At 36.7% G+C, this 16,978-nt stretch overlaps 1 protein-coding gene across 1 annotated transcript in view; it reads right to left on the bottom strand.

The window, feature by feature from the left end:
• TENM4 (teneurin transmembrane protein 4) overlaps window positions 1–16,978 on the bottom strand; it is a 1,176,249-nt gene that overhangs the window by 975,423 nt on the left and 183,848 nt on the right. Inside the window, exon 2 of the mRNA XM_051987214.1 lies at window positions 3,488–3,535. The gene's annotated coding sequence lies outside the window, so the exon portion shown is untranslated. The remainder of the gene's footprint in view (window positions 1–3,487; window positions 3,536–16,978) is intronic.

Raw genomic sequence — 16,978 nt, forward strand, 5'->3', positions numbered from 1 at the left:
ATTTCGGGAACTGTGTCAGTTAGTTTGAAGCATTCTACCAAGCTGGAACTCACAGATCAAGCCACTGTATGCATCTCTTTTAAGGATTGTATTGTTTCAGCACAAAAGGGCTCATTAGGAAAGAGTTGGCCACTAGGAGATGAAATTTTTATGCCACAGCAACTGTACAGTCTTCAGTAGTGTGAGTTGCATAGACTCAAGAAAACATAGAGCTTTCAAAAGTGCTATGCAGCTACATGGGATAGAAAGGAATAAAAATCCCCATTAGGGTCCTGGAGACAGGAACTAGGTGAGTGCGAACTGTCAATATTCAAGCTACCCCATGCTCTTTCTGTATTGATTTTCCCATATGTGAAATGGGGATAATAGAAACCTAGAATCCTTAGAGTTTGAAAGTACCTAAGAGATCATCTATTCTACCCCCTACACCTGCCTTAACTACCATTGAAGAATTCTACAGAGCAGCAAACTGGGAGAGAAAGAGGAAACTGAGGTTGACAGGTTCATTTTCCTATCCAAGGTCACATGGCAAATAAGTGGTTGAGATGTCCCTGATTCCAAGTCTAGGATTCCATCCACCATCCTATCTAGCTACCTAACATCAGCATTAGCTGATACTTGTTTACATGTATATTCTTGTAATGTGGCTGATAACTTTGTTGCTTAATTCACTCATAAGAACAATCTTGTCTTCCCTCTCCAAAAGATAATAGCCCTGGGAACCTAACCTCCTCAGGAACCCCAAATAGCATTCCACTTGTAAGAATTAGCTTTCACCAGAGGTATGCCTTCTTCAGTGTCAAACATTTTGGAGAGTTGATCCTAAATGTTGAGAACTTAAGAAACACACACACGCACAATCGGTCTCCATCCGGACTCTTGGAGCTCTCACTGACCCTTACAGAAAGCAACCAGCCAAGTATTAGTTTCCTCGGAATTCCATCCAAACAAAGATCCTTGCTCATGTTACCTGCTGGGATAATGCAAGAAACAGGATCAGCTGGTTTGGGGACCACCTGAAACTAGAGTTTGTGACTCTTGAAAGGGTTCGAGGCCAAGGCAAGAGATCAGATCAAGGCCGGGAGAATTATTGAAAGGAATAAAGAAAGGGACAGGGGGAGGCTGGCAGAGAAAAGCTTTTCAAGATGAGAATGAATAGTGGCAGCTTTCATCAACTAACAATGAGAAGGGCAAGGAAGAACTCCTGGAATACAAGCCAGGATGAAAGGGTGGCTGGCCTCCCATTGCACTTGCCTAGTTCCATGATGTTTATTAAAAGCTCTTTTGGATCCAGTTGGAGAATTAGACCCTTAAATACCATTTCCCCCTCTTATATATGAAGGATCTCACAGGAATGAGTATATGTATGTTTGTGCATGGATACACAAACATTGTGCTGAGTGCAGGCCATACTTCCCCCTCAGGTCTATATGATAGATAGATAGATAGTTAGATAGATAGATATATGTATTCTTAGCACACAATGGACAAAAAAGAAGTTAATGAAAATAAAGAGACCAGAGATAATAAAAAAAAGAAACAAAAGAAATTCATTTGACTTGAAAGTGTAAAAAAGAAATTTTAAAAAATAAAAAGAATTCTAAGAAACAAATAAAATGCATTGTATTTAACGTCAAAAGATCTGGGTTTAATTTCTGATTCTGATATTCTCATGGGTCACCTTGGGGACTTTATCTCTAAAAGTGAGAAGATTTGATTAGATGATTTAAAATGTATATTGTTTAAAGTGAATTTATTTTAAATATGGTAATTTTGTATAGTCACTTTTTCACATTGATTCCCCCACACACACACTTTTTTTTTTTCCCTTTTTGAAGCAATTGGGATTAAGTGACTTGCTCAGGGTTATACAGCTATGAAGTGTTAACTGTCTGAGGCTAGATTTGAACTCAGGCCCTCCTGATTCCAGGACTAGTGTTCTATCTACTGCATCATATAGCTGCCTTTGTATATCATTTTTCCAGTGAATTCATATGTAATTTATCTCCCCATCAAGAAACCTCATTTTTATATATTCAGTCTATGAACCATCCATATCTTAATTAACCCAGTATATATCACTATACAATAGTATACTACATTATACACCCTAATCAATCTCTCTTTCTCTCTCTCTCTCTGTATATATATACACACACACACATACACACATATATATGTATATATACACACTCATACATATGTATATACACAAATACAAATATCACATACTATACATAGAGTAGGTAACACAATATAAAAGTTACATATATAATTATTAAAATATAATATCAACTATTATATAACATATATATCATTAATGCATATGTTTATATAAGATTATTAATACAATAAAATCTAATATATATTATGTAATTGTTAATAGCTTAAGAATACATCATGCCATCATTAATATATTACATAATATATTACATGATTATTAATATGTAAAGAATACATTGCATAATTATTAATGTATAATATCTAATATATACCAATATGTAATCTAATTATCAATCTATAAAACATATTATATAATCATTAATACATAATATTATCTAATATGTGATGGTATTTTATAGATGTACATATGTATATATTATACACACACACACACACACACACACAGATAACAATTAATGAATACTTGGGGTCTTCTGAGTAATGGAACAAGAAGTACAGGATATAATAGAGTGCTTGACTTGGAGTCAGGGAAGCCAACTTAATAATCCTACTTTACAGTCTTACTAGCTGTGTGATTCTGGGGAATACATTTCACCCTACTTCTTCCTATCTCTTCTGTAAAGTAAGGGGACTGGATCAGATGACTTTTAATATTCTTCTTTAAACTTATGAGTAGCTACTCATAAGCATTGGGTTTTGAGCCAGATAGCTTGAGTTTATATTTACACACAGAACTGATGGAGACTTTAGATCATCTTGTTCAATCCATAGCTGCATAGGAATTCACTCTATGGCATTTTTAGCAGGTGGATAATTCACTACTTACTGAGACAATGCTTTGTAAAATTTTATTATATCTACATAAAATATGTGTTTTATTAATTCTGGTTGCTTCTAGTTCTGATCTCTGGGGCCAAGGAGAAAAAATTCAAACCCTTTTCTATATGATTGTCTTTCAAATGATATTAAACAATGACTTCATACTAAATCCCATGATGTAATAAGAACCATACTGGATGATCAATCAGGAGATTGGGGTTCCTTTCCCTGTGCTGCTAGTGACTCACTATGTGACTCTCGGCAAATTACTCCCCCTCTGAACCCTAGTTTTTTATCTAAAAAAATAGAGAGTAGTACTTAAATAGTACAATTGTGAGGAAAGTGCTTTGTAAAGTTTAAAACTCCTTAAGAGGTTAAAAAAAAAAGTACAAGCAGTATATTTTATAAGCCTAAAAGCAGCACCTAGAAAAATTCTCAAATACAAAATATTGGATCACTTAGTCTGAGAGATAAATGGACTTACTATTTGTTGAATGGATCACTTCTCCAATCCAATGTTCAGTTTTGCCATCTAAGAAAAGAAAAGTAACCATACTTAGTGTTTGGGATTTTCAAAATGAAGTACAACAAGGAAATAACAAAAAAACAGTGGATGAACAAAGTATTTTACCTAGTGATAGGGTAGACACAAAGTTGATATTGGGTATTATAATTGCCCTCAAGTCGCATATTGTCTATAACATTCAAGGACATAAAAAGAAACAATATAATTAATGAATTTTGGTCTTTATCCCTTCAAATCATATAATTTCACTTCATTTGAACAGAAATCTTCCCTTCAATTGTCTCTGATAAATGATCATTTAGCTTCAATGAGGGGGTTTATTGATCATTCATCTTTTGAAGAACTCTAATTATTAGAAAGTTTTTTCCCCCTCTTTATTTCTGGCCTAAATCTGATTCTTGGCAAATGCCATGAAATGGTTCTGGTCCTGCTCTCTAAGGTTAAACAGAACAAACCTAATCCCTTTTCCACAAAATAAGCCTTCTGATTTTTGAATATAGTAACATGCCCATTCAAAATTTTATTTTCTAAAGACCTCCAATTATTTTAATCATCATATAGTATAGTCTTCATTTTCCCACCCCACCTCCTTTACCATGTTGATTAACTTCTGCTATACATGCTCTAGTTAATCAGCATCCTTCCTAAAATATGGCACCCAGAATTCAGCATTTAACACAATATAACAGATGTACTTTGATAAGGGAAAAGAGTGGAACCCTCTATCTGAATAGCATGTCTTTCGTAATGGAGCCTACGTGCATGGCAGTATTCATGGCTTCTTTGTTCATCTCTTAGATGACAATGTGATTTGTCTAAAATAGAACTATCAACTACCCCATACCAGCCTGAATGCCAGATTAAAATTTAATTGTGAAATGTTTTAACAAAATAAATAAAAATACAATACAATACAGTTAATTTTAATTCATGGTTTTCTAAGTTAATATGTACCCCTAGGGGTCGATTTCTATTTAAGTTTGACATTACTAGAAAGCATAACTATGTCCAAATATTCAGGTTCAGGAATTCCCTATTAACCTATAGAATGATACAGTAAGGTTTTCTGAGAGGTCAGTCTCTTTACAACCTGCCCCCTTTCTATTTTTTTCATTCTTCTTATAATTCATTGTCCTCCATGCAATTTACCATCTTGCCCTATTGGACCATTTGCTGTACTTCATATGCCATATTCTATCATCCAATTCTGCACCTTTCTCTAGCCGCACAATCATACCCGAATGTTCTTTTTTCTCATTTCTGCCTCTTGGTTTCCCTGGCTTCCCTCAAGACTCAGTTCCACTGCCCACCTTCTTCAGAAAAATTTTGCTCCAAGTCCTTAGTATGTTACCCCCTCAGTATTTTTAAGATACTCTCTATATATCTTATATGTGCTCAGTCCTTTTAATGTTCATCTTCTTCATTAAAAATGTAAGGTCTTTGAGGTCAGGAAGTGTTTTTGACTTTTAGAAAGTAAGTTTTTTAAAGTCAGGAACTGTTTTTGACTTTTTAATATTCCAAGAACTTAGCACAGTGCCTAGCATATAATAAGCACTTAGTAAATACTTATTGACACACTGTTTGACTCATACCAAATTACCAGTACTAAAATTCATGGCTGCATTTTAAAAAAGATATAGCTTCTTATTTAGCCATGAAATTTCTACCTATAAATATTAAAGCACTTTTATCAATTCAACCAATGTGGGGGGGGGAGAAGAGGAGAAAGGCAGTGGGGAGAAAACTCATATCAGGCACTAAAAGATACTTTCCTATAATTTTGTTCTAATTATAGCAAGCTTCCATTTTCTGTCATTTGGTTTCCAATTAATTGCTATGAAGTTTTTAATAATGATATTACAAACTAGCTGAAAATCCTACAGAAATAAATTATGTTTTCTATCTGTTTAAAGGCTCCTGTGTATACCCTAAACCTGGCCATTTACCACTCTAAAATGGTAAGGCCCCACTGATTTCCTCCTTTTCTCCTCCCTCCCTCTGACAATGCAGGGTGGCTCTGTATGAAGTAAATGAATTGGTTTAGTTGGTTGGCAAGGTATTTTATCTGTTATCAACCATCTGTTTTAACAAGTTTGCTCAGGGACCTAGATTTTTGTTAAAATCACAGGGTGTATAGTATTTTTATAAGTTCATTCATTCATTCATTCACTCACAGGATCACAGGATTTTGAGGTGGCAGTTACCTCAGATTTACTTTAACCCTTTCATTTTATGATTCTAACTTACATAGTTATCATGTTGTGGTTGTTTTTTTTTTTTTTGTTGTTGTTGTTGTTTGTTTGTTTGTTTGTTTGTATTAGAATATTTGAGTATGTTTCACATTCTCTTCCTCTTCTCCCTTTTCCAAGTTGTGAGCTCAATGAGGTCAAATACTATGTCTTTATTTACCCACCTGACATCTATCTTGGCACACTATTCATAGTAGGCACTTAATACATATTTATTGAATTTTATTTTAAAAAACCCTCTTTAGGAGAAATCTCAAGTCAGGTTCTGAAGGTAAAGAAAGGGGTTAGCTAGAAAGGCGGCAAGTAAATTATTAAATGTTGACAGAAGAACCAATGCATTGAATCAGAGGAAAGAATGGATAGATTAGATATGAGGAAGTCAGAAAAGATAGGAAGAATTGTACAAACTGATGCAGAATACTGCAAGGCCTATCAATTATAAGTTGCTTTTGTTTAATTGTTTTTCTTTGTAACAAGGGAGAATTCTATGAATGTAGAGAAGGATATACTGGGAAATACCTGGAGTGTAGAAAGTAAAATAATTCAATAAAAAATTTTAAAAGTACACCCATGATGCTTTACAATTTATAAAATATTTTTTAAGATCAACCTTGCGTTTTCACACCCTTTTCCAAAAATAAAAAAAGCTGAGAATTAAAGAGAAAAACACACTTTTCCTTGAGTCATATGGCAGCTAAGAGCTACTTGCCTACATATTAGGAATGGTAGCCTATTAGTGATGGGAATGATCTCTCAACTACCATGGTCAACACTTATGCTATCATGCTTCTGCCTCTGTCCCTATACAGACCTTTTCTTCTCCACTCTAAATGCAACAATGAGAATAAAGATGGGAACAGCTAATGCTGGAGGAGTAAAGTCCAAATCCCCTCCTTACTGAAGACACATTAAACAAATCAAATAGTCAGTGTTTTAATAATTATAAGTTAACTATTGACTTAGTGTTTCTGCCAAGATACTCCTGCCTTTATTAACTCCATAAAATCTTTTTTTTTTCATTTCATTTTGTTTTGTTTTACTAAATCTCTTTCCAATCAGGGGGAAATCTAACACAGGTTTTAGAGATGGAAAACACTTCAAATCGCCTATGACTCTTTCATTTTACCAATGATATAATGGAGGACCAGAAAGTAAAGCATAAGGTCTGGGGTAGAAAATGGCAGACCTTAAACCCTATTTATTCATTCATTTCATGAGCTTTTATAAACAAAGGAAAAATAATGTGTAAGACTCTGGGTTGGGTTCTAGGGATATAATGGGGGGGAAGGGGGGAATGGTTCTTGCACTCCAGGAGATGATATTTTATGAGTCTATGTCCCTTTTGCTTCTTGGGATAACAGATTAGTTAGCTTCATCAGTTTGCTCACTATGACCTGGGCAGTGGTTGTAAATATGTCCTTCTAAGATTAAAAAAAGAATCATGTCTGCAAGGAAGATTTCACCAGAAAAATAGCTATTTTGTTAATACCCTCAGTGACTGTATCCCAGATCCTATAAGACTCTTGAAATATCTGTTTTGGCTGTTGGTATTGTCCCTTCCATTTAAGGTCTTTGGATTTTTGCATTCATGAGAAATATTGGCTGCTAAACCAACCTGGCCCTGGTTTATATTCATCTGGCTCTGGAGCTGAATCCTACCCCCCTATCTTATAGGAGAAGGGAGGCTTTACTCAGTTCCCTTCTCCTCCCCCCCACCTAATAATTGGCATATGCCATCTTTCTTTGGTAATATGATATTTTAAACTTTTAGACTAAGCTCTTTGAGGGCAGGACCTGAACCTGAGCCTTCATCTAATCTTGCTACCCTTCATAGGACCTAGAACAGTGCTCTGGACACAGAAGGCATTTCATAAATATTTGTAGAATGAATGAATGTGGAATTGGAGATCTTCCTTTTAATGCATGTTAAGTCTCCTGCACTCTCCTGCCAGATGTCTGAGCAGATAACATTTTTCTCAAGGGACCAGCATTCAGTAGTTTCTAGCATCATCAGAATTGGTTCTGAATTTTTCCCCCCAGGCTGGGCTCCTGCTGCCTATGAAGGTCCCCAGCAGATGCTCACTTTATTTTCCTTCTTTATATTCCATGGACAAAGTATCCATGAATGGCTGAATGGAAAGATATATAGATGGATGCATGGATGGACAGACAGATTCATGGACAAATAGAGAGATTGATAGAAAAATAGATAAAGACATATAAATACATAATAGAATCTAGATTTTTGGCTTTGTGAGATAAGGGGATACCTTAAAAAGAAACACCCCCTATTCATATGGATTAACAAGTCTTACTTAGTCTTGAAGTTGCTTAGGGCCCCAAGACGTTGGTGATTTGTCCAGTCAACTCAACAGTATATATCTGTCTTAACTTCACTCTTCTGATTTCAAGGTGATTGTTCTAACTCTCTAACCATTGCTTTTCTCTATGTGTGTATATGTGTGGTATAAAACAAAGAGGAAAGGACTGGGCATTTGATTCTGTCTCTATAATAACAAACTAGTCATGTGACTTAGGACAAATTATGTTCCTTCTATAGACTGTGGACCTCAGTCCCATTCTCTGTAAAATGAGGTAATTAAATGACCCCTCCAGACTTAACATTCTAGGTTGTAGTGTCTGTCTATACTTTGAAAATGGTATGATCAGGGAAGCTAAGCGGTACAGTGTATAGAACAGCCACCCTGAAGTCAGGAGTTCAAATTCAGGCTCAAATACTCACTGGGTATATGACCCTGGGCAAGTCACTTAACCAGATTGCCTAAAACAAACAAACAAACAAAAAAAACTTATGGTCTAAGATTTTATATTCTTCCATTTGAGATTATAGCATCCAATAAACAGTAGGGATCCAAGAAACCAGAGTTCCAACCATAAGACGGTAGCTTTAGGTTGAATTCTGTAAATTTAATCATTTAAAAATGGGTTGAAGGTGAAATCCCCATCAGTTAACTAGGTCTCTGTCAACTCAGGTGATCTTAATCTCTGAATCCTTTGTTAAAGTTTCTTCTACCAGCAGGTGAGTAACCACAGGACACTCTACATTAAGTTTATTTCATGGCTAGAAGTCTATCTCTGTGTTTCATGACAGAGGTAACTGTGTTTTTTATTGTTTGTTTAACAACATGGAACCTCCCATAAAGAGCTGGAACTCACTGACTGATATGGTCATTCCTGTGTCGTGAATCCTATAGATATCAAGAGAGGATACAGGAAGATCACTGCGTCGGGCTCAGAAGGCTTGGGTTTATTACCTAATTCCATGTCTCACTGAGGAGAGACCCATAGGCAAACTTTTTTTAACCTGCAAAATTAGAATAATAACATTCACTACTTTGCAGGCTCTTGCCAAAAAAGTGCTTTATCAGCTGTACAACATTACATAAAAGAGAGCAATTATTACCTCAGGGATGGGATTTCTCCTTTTTCCTATAGTACCAATCTCCCCTAAAGTCCAGCTCTGACTTATCACCATGCTTTGGCACAGGCCAAAATTTTCAAAGTCTCTACCAGGACCTTCCAAGCTAGAAAGGTTTCAGAGAAGAGTCTAATAATGGAGAGGTGTCCGTTGCCTAAAGCCAGCCCATTGAGTTTCATCATTAAAGAAAGAGCTGGGTACTGGGGGGAAAATGTGCCAGGCACTGAGCTATGTATTAAGAATACCAAGAAAGATTTTTTAAAAACATTATACTTAAGAATATGATGGGAGAGACAACGAGTAAGCAACTATATACAAATAAAATGCATGCAGGAGAAATGGGGGGTGTTTAAGAGACACTAGGATTAAAATAAAGTTCAATTAGTGTTCTTTCTACCACATTCCAGCAGCTTCTCATAAAAAACACTTTTCTTCCTCAGTTGACATCAACATCTCTCCACTATCTTTCCATCCTCTCTCCCTCCCTGCCTTCGTCTCTCTTCTCCTCCCCCTCCTCTCCTTCCCTACCCGTCTTTTTTCTCCTTTCTTTTCTTCTCTTCTCCTCTCCTCTCTCTTCCTCTACTTTTCTTTCTCTCTTCTAATCCCATTACCTTCCTTCTCTTCTACTCTCCTCTCCTTTTGTTCTCCTTTCTTCCTTCCCTCCCTTTCCCTTCCCTCTCTTCCTTTCCCCCTCTCTCCCCTCCTCTCTCTGTCTCTGTCTCTCTGTGTCTCTCTATCTCTGTCTCTCTCTGTGTGTCACACACAAAAAACTCTTTCCAAGCTAAACAGCCAGGCTCAAGAGAATGACACCGACTCCATTCAAGAGGCTGCCATTCATGGCCTGCCAGACACCCCACAGTACACTGGCGGCCAATGTGTTCATTTACAAAGTAGGCTATGCCTTTTTGCCATATCCCAGCCTGCATTTGAAGAGGTTCCTCTCCTGACTCGAGAGCAAGTACATGAGCCAGGTTTGTTTCCTTAGGATCCAGTCAGACAGGGGCTGGCTTGCAAGCTCATGAAGCAGTGCCAGGCACTCTCTTCTGAGAACTTCTCTGTCCTTGGGCCCCTGCAAAGCAGATTCCATGACAAGTAAGCCTCTTGACCTGAATCAGTAATGGACCTTCCTGACAGCTCCTTTACAAAGCCTCCTTCATAGTAGTTAATGATGGTACAGGAGAAAAACCCTTGATTGGAGGGTCAGAAGACTTCAGTGTCAGCCTCAGGTCTGCCATTTATTTTCTACATGACTTTAGAAAGATCATTTAATAATTCCTCTCTGGGTCTTAGCTTCCTCACCTGTGAAAAAGAGGATAAAATAACCTAACACAAGTGACGGGAATGCTTTAAGGTTTATTAAACACTTTCCTCAAAACAACCCTGCAGGGTTGGTGATGTAGTTATTATTATCCCATTTCAGAGATGAGGAAACTGGAACCTCAGGAGGTCATGTGACTTCCCTATGATCGTAGCTTATAAGTAAAGCAAGGATTTGAAGTAAGATACAAGTCTAGTGCTCTCTCTTCAACACTGTGGTACTCAATACAATCTTATAGGGCTGTTGAAAAGTATGTACTGAGTGTGGAAAATGCTTGCAAACCATCACAGGATACATACATGTCCACTTGTTATTACTGTTATTATTATCTACAAATTAAGCCTAATTCTAGGTATTATACCCTTGGAATAATGATAGATTTCTGAAGTTGGAAGTGTCCACAGAAGCTTTAACAGTCTGATTTAGTAAAAAAAAAAACAAAAAAAAAAACAAAAAAAAACAAAAAAACAAAGAGACAACAAGAATTTAATGAGTACCTACTATGGACCAGGAACTGTAGTAAATGCCAGGAGATACAAAGGCAAAAACATGATCTTTCCCCTCAAGGAACTTATAGTCTAATGAGAAAGATGTGTAAATGGCCATGTACACATACCATAAGATACAGGGCAAAAAGGAAGATAATCTCAAGGAAGGCCCTGTAGGCTGTAGGTGGGATGCTGGGAAATATTGGGAAAGCTCCCTTGCTTAAGGTAGGATATGAACCGAGGCTAAAGGAAGCCAGGGAAAAACCAGGATGTGAAAGTGAGGAGAGAGAATATTTTAGCCAAAGGGGATAGCTAATAAAAAGGCCTGGAACCAGGAAATGGAATGGATGTGTGAGGAATAGCAAAGAGGTCAGTGTTGCTGGTAGCAGGGTCTCCAGTATATGAGGATTTGAATGGAGAGAAGAATAGGTTGTGAAAGGCTGGAAAACAGGAATTCATGTTTGATTCTAGATGCAGTAGGAAATCATCAGTTTATTGGGAGGGGATATCATAGTCAGATTTGGATTTTAGGAAGAATACGGACCTATAGTCAGGAGAACTAGGTTTGAATTTTGTGGACAAATCACAACATTTCTGAGTCTCAGTTGTCTTAGCTATCACCTGATGAAAGGTTTAGTCAAAAGGAGCTATCATTAATAAGTAAACATTTGTTAAAATCTGCTATATATAAGACACAGTTCTAGGCACTAGGGATAAAATGACAAAAAAATGAGAAAATTCCTGCCTTTAAGAAACTTACATTGTACTGAGTGTAATGCTGCTTACAAATCTAAAACCTACAATTAATGTCAAGATGATGATGGTTATAATATCCCAGAAATTAGTTTCCTCTCTTTCACTGAATTAAGGTGGGAAATTCAGGGGCAAGGTCAAGATTTCCATGTGTTCCAAATTCCCTACAGGGCTCCATTGCGAGTTCTCTTAGGCAAAATATCATCTTTGACTTGCCAAAGAACAAAAAAGAAATTCAGGATTGGAACCAAGTTGAAGTGGGGGCAGATTGGAAGGGAGTAATTTAGAATTTCCAGTTCAAAAGAAACTATGGTTTCCTTCTTGACTCTGAGAACTGGGTCAGGCTGTCGCTGGTGAAAGGAGGACAGAGGGAGAGGGAACAAAACAGAAAGTTGGAGTAGTTTTATGGCGCCACATGTCTGAGTTTTGGAAAGTAAGAGGTTTCTGTGGAATTGTAGAAGGGAAATGGTTTTCCTAGGGAAGGATAAGGCTAGAGTAGATTAGTCCCTTCTAACTTCTGGCTGCATATCCAGGTTACCTCAAAGCTCTAGCTCCCTCAAACTTTAGCAGAGAGGTGGGTGTGATGCGCCTGAACGTGAATGAGTCAGCAGGGTGATGAGGGCATTTATTCTGAAGCTTCTCCAACACCATGGCAGGGGTAAATGCCAGCCCATTGATGCCCTTGCTCCATTCTAATGATTCATTGATCAGGTGATCCTAGGGGAGTCAGACTCCATGCTCCTAGAAACTCAAATCCAGGTAACATGAAACCTCCTCCTGAATAACATTTGACTTGGGCATAAATTATCAGATCAGGGGAAATTTAACACTCCGTAGTTGTTTTAGTGAAGAAGCAAGTTTGTACAGCAAGAACGCTACACTGCTCTTAAATGAGAATAATTAAATAGACTAATGTGCTTATGTTCTTTTATTTAAGTGGCAGGACATGGGCTCATTATTGGTGACATTCTGCTTAAAAAATAATTAAGCATTGGGCACGTTCCTCCCCCAACCCCAATCTTAGGGAAATCTGACTGCTGCAGTGCATAGTGGGTATGTTCCCTATGGCAACCCAGTCTCCCAGAAAGGAAACACCTGCCTAGAAAAATGGGCAAAGCAACATTTTGTTGTTGGGAAGCTGCCTGGTTTTATTAATAAACTCATATCGTGTACATGGCACATTGAGGTAAACAGAGACTTTTCTAGGGTGTATAAAGCTGGCAACTTTAGCAGATGAACAAAATAACCTTCTAAATATAAATTCCAAGATAAACAGTAACATATATACCTCTGTGTACTGATTCATGGGGATAATATGCAACTGAATGACAAAAAGGTATAGAGGTTCAAAGTTGGAAGGGCCTGGAATGAAAGAGGTGATTGGGAACTAAAAACATATATGATAGAAATGCAAGGAACTTTCCTATATAGAGAATGTTCTGATAATATATAAAATGCTAGAGTCAGAAACAGTTCTTACAATATGGATTGTAAAAACCATAAGGAATTAGAACAGACTAAAATATCTAAAAAGGCCCTGAGAACAGAGAATGTCAGAAATGGGCTAGAACTCATTCTGTGTTAACAGAAAGTTAAAACCATAGCTTTGATATGGATAGGACCAAAAGACAGAATCTGACAACAAAGAATGTCAGAGTTTAAAGAAATCTCCATATGTAGAATATTGTGACACAAAACACAAATTATTGAAATTGAAAGGGACTCTGGAATATGGACAGGAAGAGTAAAAAGGATCTTAGAACACACAATATAGACCGAAAGTAAGAGAAGGATCCTGAGGACATCAAATATTAGAAGAGAGAATCTTAGAGAACAGAGAATGTTAGAGCTGGACAAGATCTTTCTTCGCTCTCTAATGAGTCTCCTCCACCCCTCCATTTCACAGATAGAGAAACTGAGACCCAGTGAGGATAAATCACTTTCCCTGAGATCAGATGATTTGTTCTAACTTGCTTAATTTGTATCTCTTAGTTTCTTGGGGTTTAGGTTTCCTTATTTGAAAATAATCACAATTCCTAGAAATGACAAAGGTTTAAAGGCTAGTCTGTATGGTGAAGAAATGACTGAAGGAATCATCTGTCTGCTCAAGAAACAGCATAGTACCAAGGCCAGAGACCAGATCTTGAGTCTGGAATAGTTGGATTCATACTCCCTATTAGCTGTGTGATTGACTGTAGGAAAACAACTTAAGCTGTCAGTTTTTCAGGCAACTATATTAAGTTACAGATAAGGCACTGAGGCTTATTAGTAGGGGGAGTTTTCACACCTGGAGTATCTCATCCTGATGATGTCTTAAGTCCAAACCCAACAGGAGAGCAGTGAATATGAAGGAGATCAGCCTACTCTTCTTAATGGTATAATCATAGTGGATCATGGGATCAGATAGCATCTTATGAAGGAAATACATTTATTAATTATTTATTAAGTAGGATGAAAATACATTTATTAAGTGCCTAACAGGTCTCTGACACTGTTAAAGACATAGATGATAAAAATAACATAAATATTAACTTATTTGATTTTCACAAATTTTTACAAATAGCCCTAGGAGATTGATACTATTGTTATTAGAAGTTGGTACAAGGTAGCTGAGAAAACTATAAATTGAGGAAACTGAGGCAAACAGGTTACATGACTAGCCTAGGTTCACACAGCTAGTGATTGTTTGAGAGTGCTTATGAACTCAGATCCTCCAGACTAGAGACTTGGGAGCTCTATCCTCTGCACTACCTAGATGCCTCATTAGATCAAAGATTTATAGTGGGAAAGAACTTCAGAGGTAGACTCAAAAAAAAAAAAAAAGGAAAATCAATGACACCTCCTTCTCAAGATAATTCACTAAGTAGATTCACAAGTCAAAGATTAAAATGACCCAAGATCCACTGGCAGAGGGAGAGATGAAATCAATAACAGCAACATTTTGACCAAACACGAGAGGCGGAAATTACATTTTTTCTTCTCTAATTCCTTCTTACAGCTTCGATTGGAAGTGATGGTCGGATTTTCTGTTTCCCAAATCCTTCCTGAGCACAGAATCACAAACTTGCTTTCCCATTGGTCAGATAGGATTTTCTGTCCTTCCCATTCTCTCAGGTTTCACTTCTCTTGTGCTTTTCTGAATTACAGCTTTAGATGTCCAGACTGTCAGCTCATGCTAGGCTCTCTAAGGACCAGGTCTTGTCTCTCAGCCTCTTTGCCCTTAGGGGGCTAAGCATGGAGGAGGTATCTAAAAGTAAATATGTATACTGAATACCACAATGGGAAGAACCCACGGCTTGGATTCAAAACTCAGGAGTTTGAGACCCAGACTTGCTGCATGCTAACTATACTGAGCAATTTCTCCTAACTTTAGTTATGCAGTCTGCAAAATGGGGATAATAATACTTGAGCTACTTCTCAGCAGTACAATGATCAGAGACACATCCAAAGGACTTATGATAAAAAATACCATTCACAACCAGAGAAAAAACTGTTTAATCTGAATGCAGATGGAAGTCTACTATTTTCACTTTGGGTTTTTTTCATATTTTTTCTTTTGTTCTGTCTCTTCTTTCATAATATGACTAATGTAGAAATACATTTATCATGATTGCGCATATATAACCTATATCAAATTGCTTACTATCTTGAGGAGAAAAAAAATTGGAGCTCAAAATCTTATAAAAATGAATTTTGAAAACTATCTTCATATGTAAGTGGAAAAAATAAAGTAGTAATTATGTTTTAAAAATACTACTGGATCTACCTATCTCTTAGGAATGTTGTAAAGTAAAGTACATTAAGTGCTTTATAACCATAATGTACTAAATAAATTTATTAGTCATCTATGCTTAGCACAGCTTCTGGAACATAGTAGGCATTATGTGCTGGGTTCAAATACTGGTTCTGCTAGTATTATTTTCATGTCTTTTGGTTAGCCATTTAACCTCAATGGGTCTTGGTTTAATTAACTCAGTTTCCAATTGAGAAGGTTGAACTGGACCAGCTATAAGTATTTTTCTAGATCTGTGATCCTACCAGGTAATCAAGAGAGAGGCAAACTCTTAGAATAAATCATTTCTAGAGACAGGCAAAGTAGAGATGGAGGGGAAGATGGATCCAGGGAAGAGTACCTTGCAAAGTGACAGACAATCTGACTTATTGGGCACCTTCTCCAGTAGTGGACAATAGGTAAAGTATATGTCAGACTTTGGGAAAGTCACTTAATCTCTCTCTATTTCAGTATTCTCAACTGAAAAATGGGGATACTAATAGCACCTACATTCCAGGGATGCTATAAGGATCAAATTATATAATAATTTATCACAGTGTTTGATACATAGTAGAAACTTTAAAATACTTTTTGTATCCATTACTTCTTTCTACCACTTAATCTCTTCCCCATCCTATTCTTGAAATTTGCTATAAACCTGGGATTTAGGTATAGGTTAGGGTATGTATATTAAAAAAAAAACTGGTTTCCCAAGGGGGGAAATAAAGTAGGGTCATCATTCTCATTAGTTATGATTTCTCCCAGATTAAAAGAAGCATGTTTGTTAAAAGTGTTGTGAAGCTAATAGTATTCCTTTACTGGTCTATAAAAAGTCAGCACTGGTACATTGAGAGATTCTGCATAGGGTCTGTATATGGGCTCTCATAGTGTCAAGGATAAAAGCATATTCTGACCCAAACCAACTTTTCCTCCTATTGCTCTTTAGCAAAACCTTCCCTCAGTCAAGTCAGTCTAGAATAATCATCATCTCTTAAATATGCACAAGCCTTAATGACTCTAACATATCCTAGTAAGAGGCCTGTTCTTAATATCATGACACCTAACTTGAATCCTGATGCTATTAATTACTTCATGACAACTTACTTTGAGGCAAATCAATTCACCAATCTGATCCTTATCTGAAAATGGTGAAAAAAAAGTACCCAACACCACCAACCTCAGAGGTTTGTCATGAGGATTGAACCAAAAAATATTTTAAAGCAATATACAAGAGTGTTCTCTCTCCAAAACAAACAAACAAACAAAAAAACCTCTACAACAAAACCTCAAACCAAAAAAAAAAATCCAAACCAACTTTACTTAGACTTTTGGAATACCTTTGTTAAATGTGAATTGTTGTAATTATGTTCCCTGTCTCTGGACTTTTAGACTTCTGTTCACCTAGACAGAAATAGCCTATTCTATCCTTC

This window comes from Antechinus flavipes, chromosome 3 (genome assembly GCF_016432865.1).
Source record: "Antechinus flavipes isolate AdamAnt ecotype Samford, QLD, Australia chromosome 3, AdamAnt_v2, whole genome shotgun sequence".
In the NCBI taxonomy this organism is placed as follows: Eukaryota; Metazoa; Chordata; class Mammalia; order Dasyuromorphia; family Dasyuridae; genus Antechinus; species Antechinus flavipes.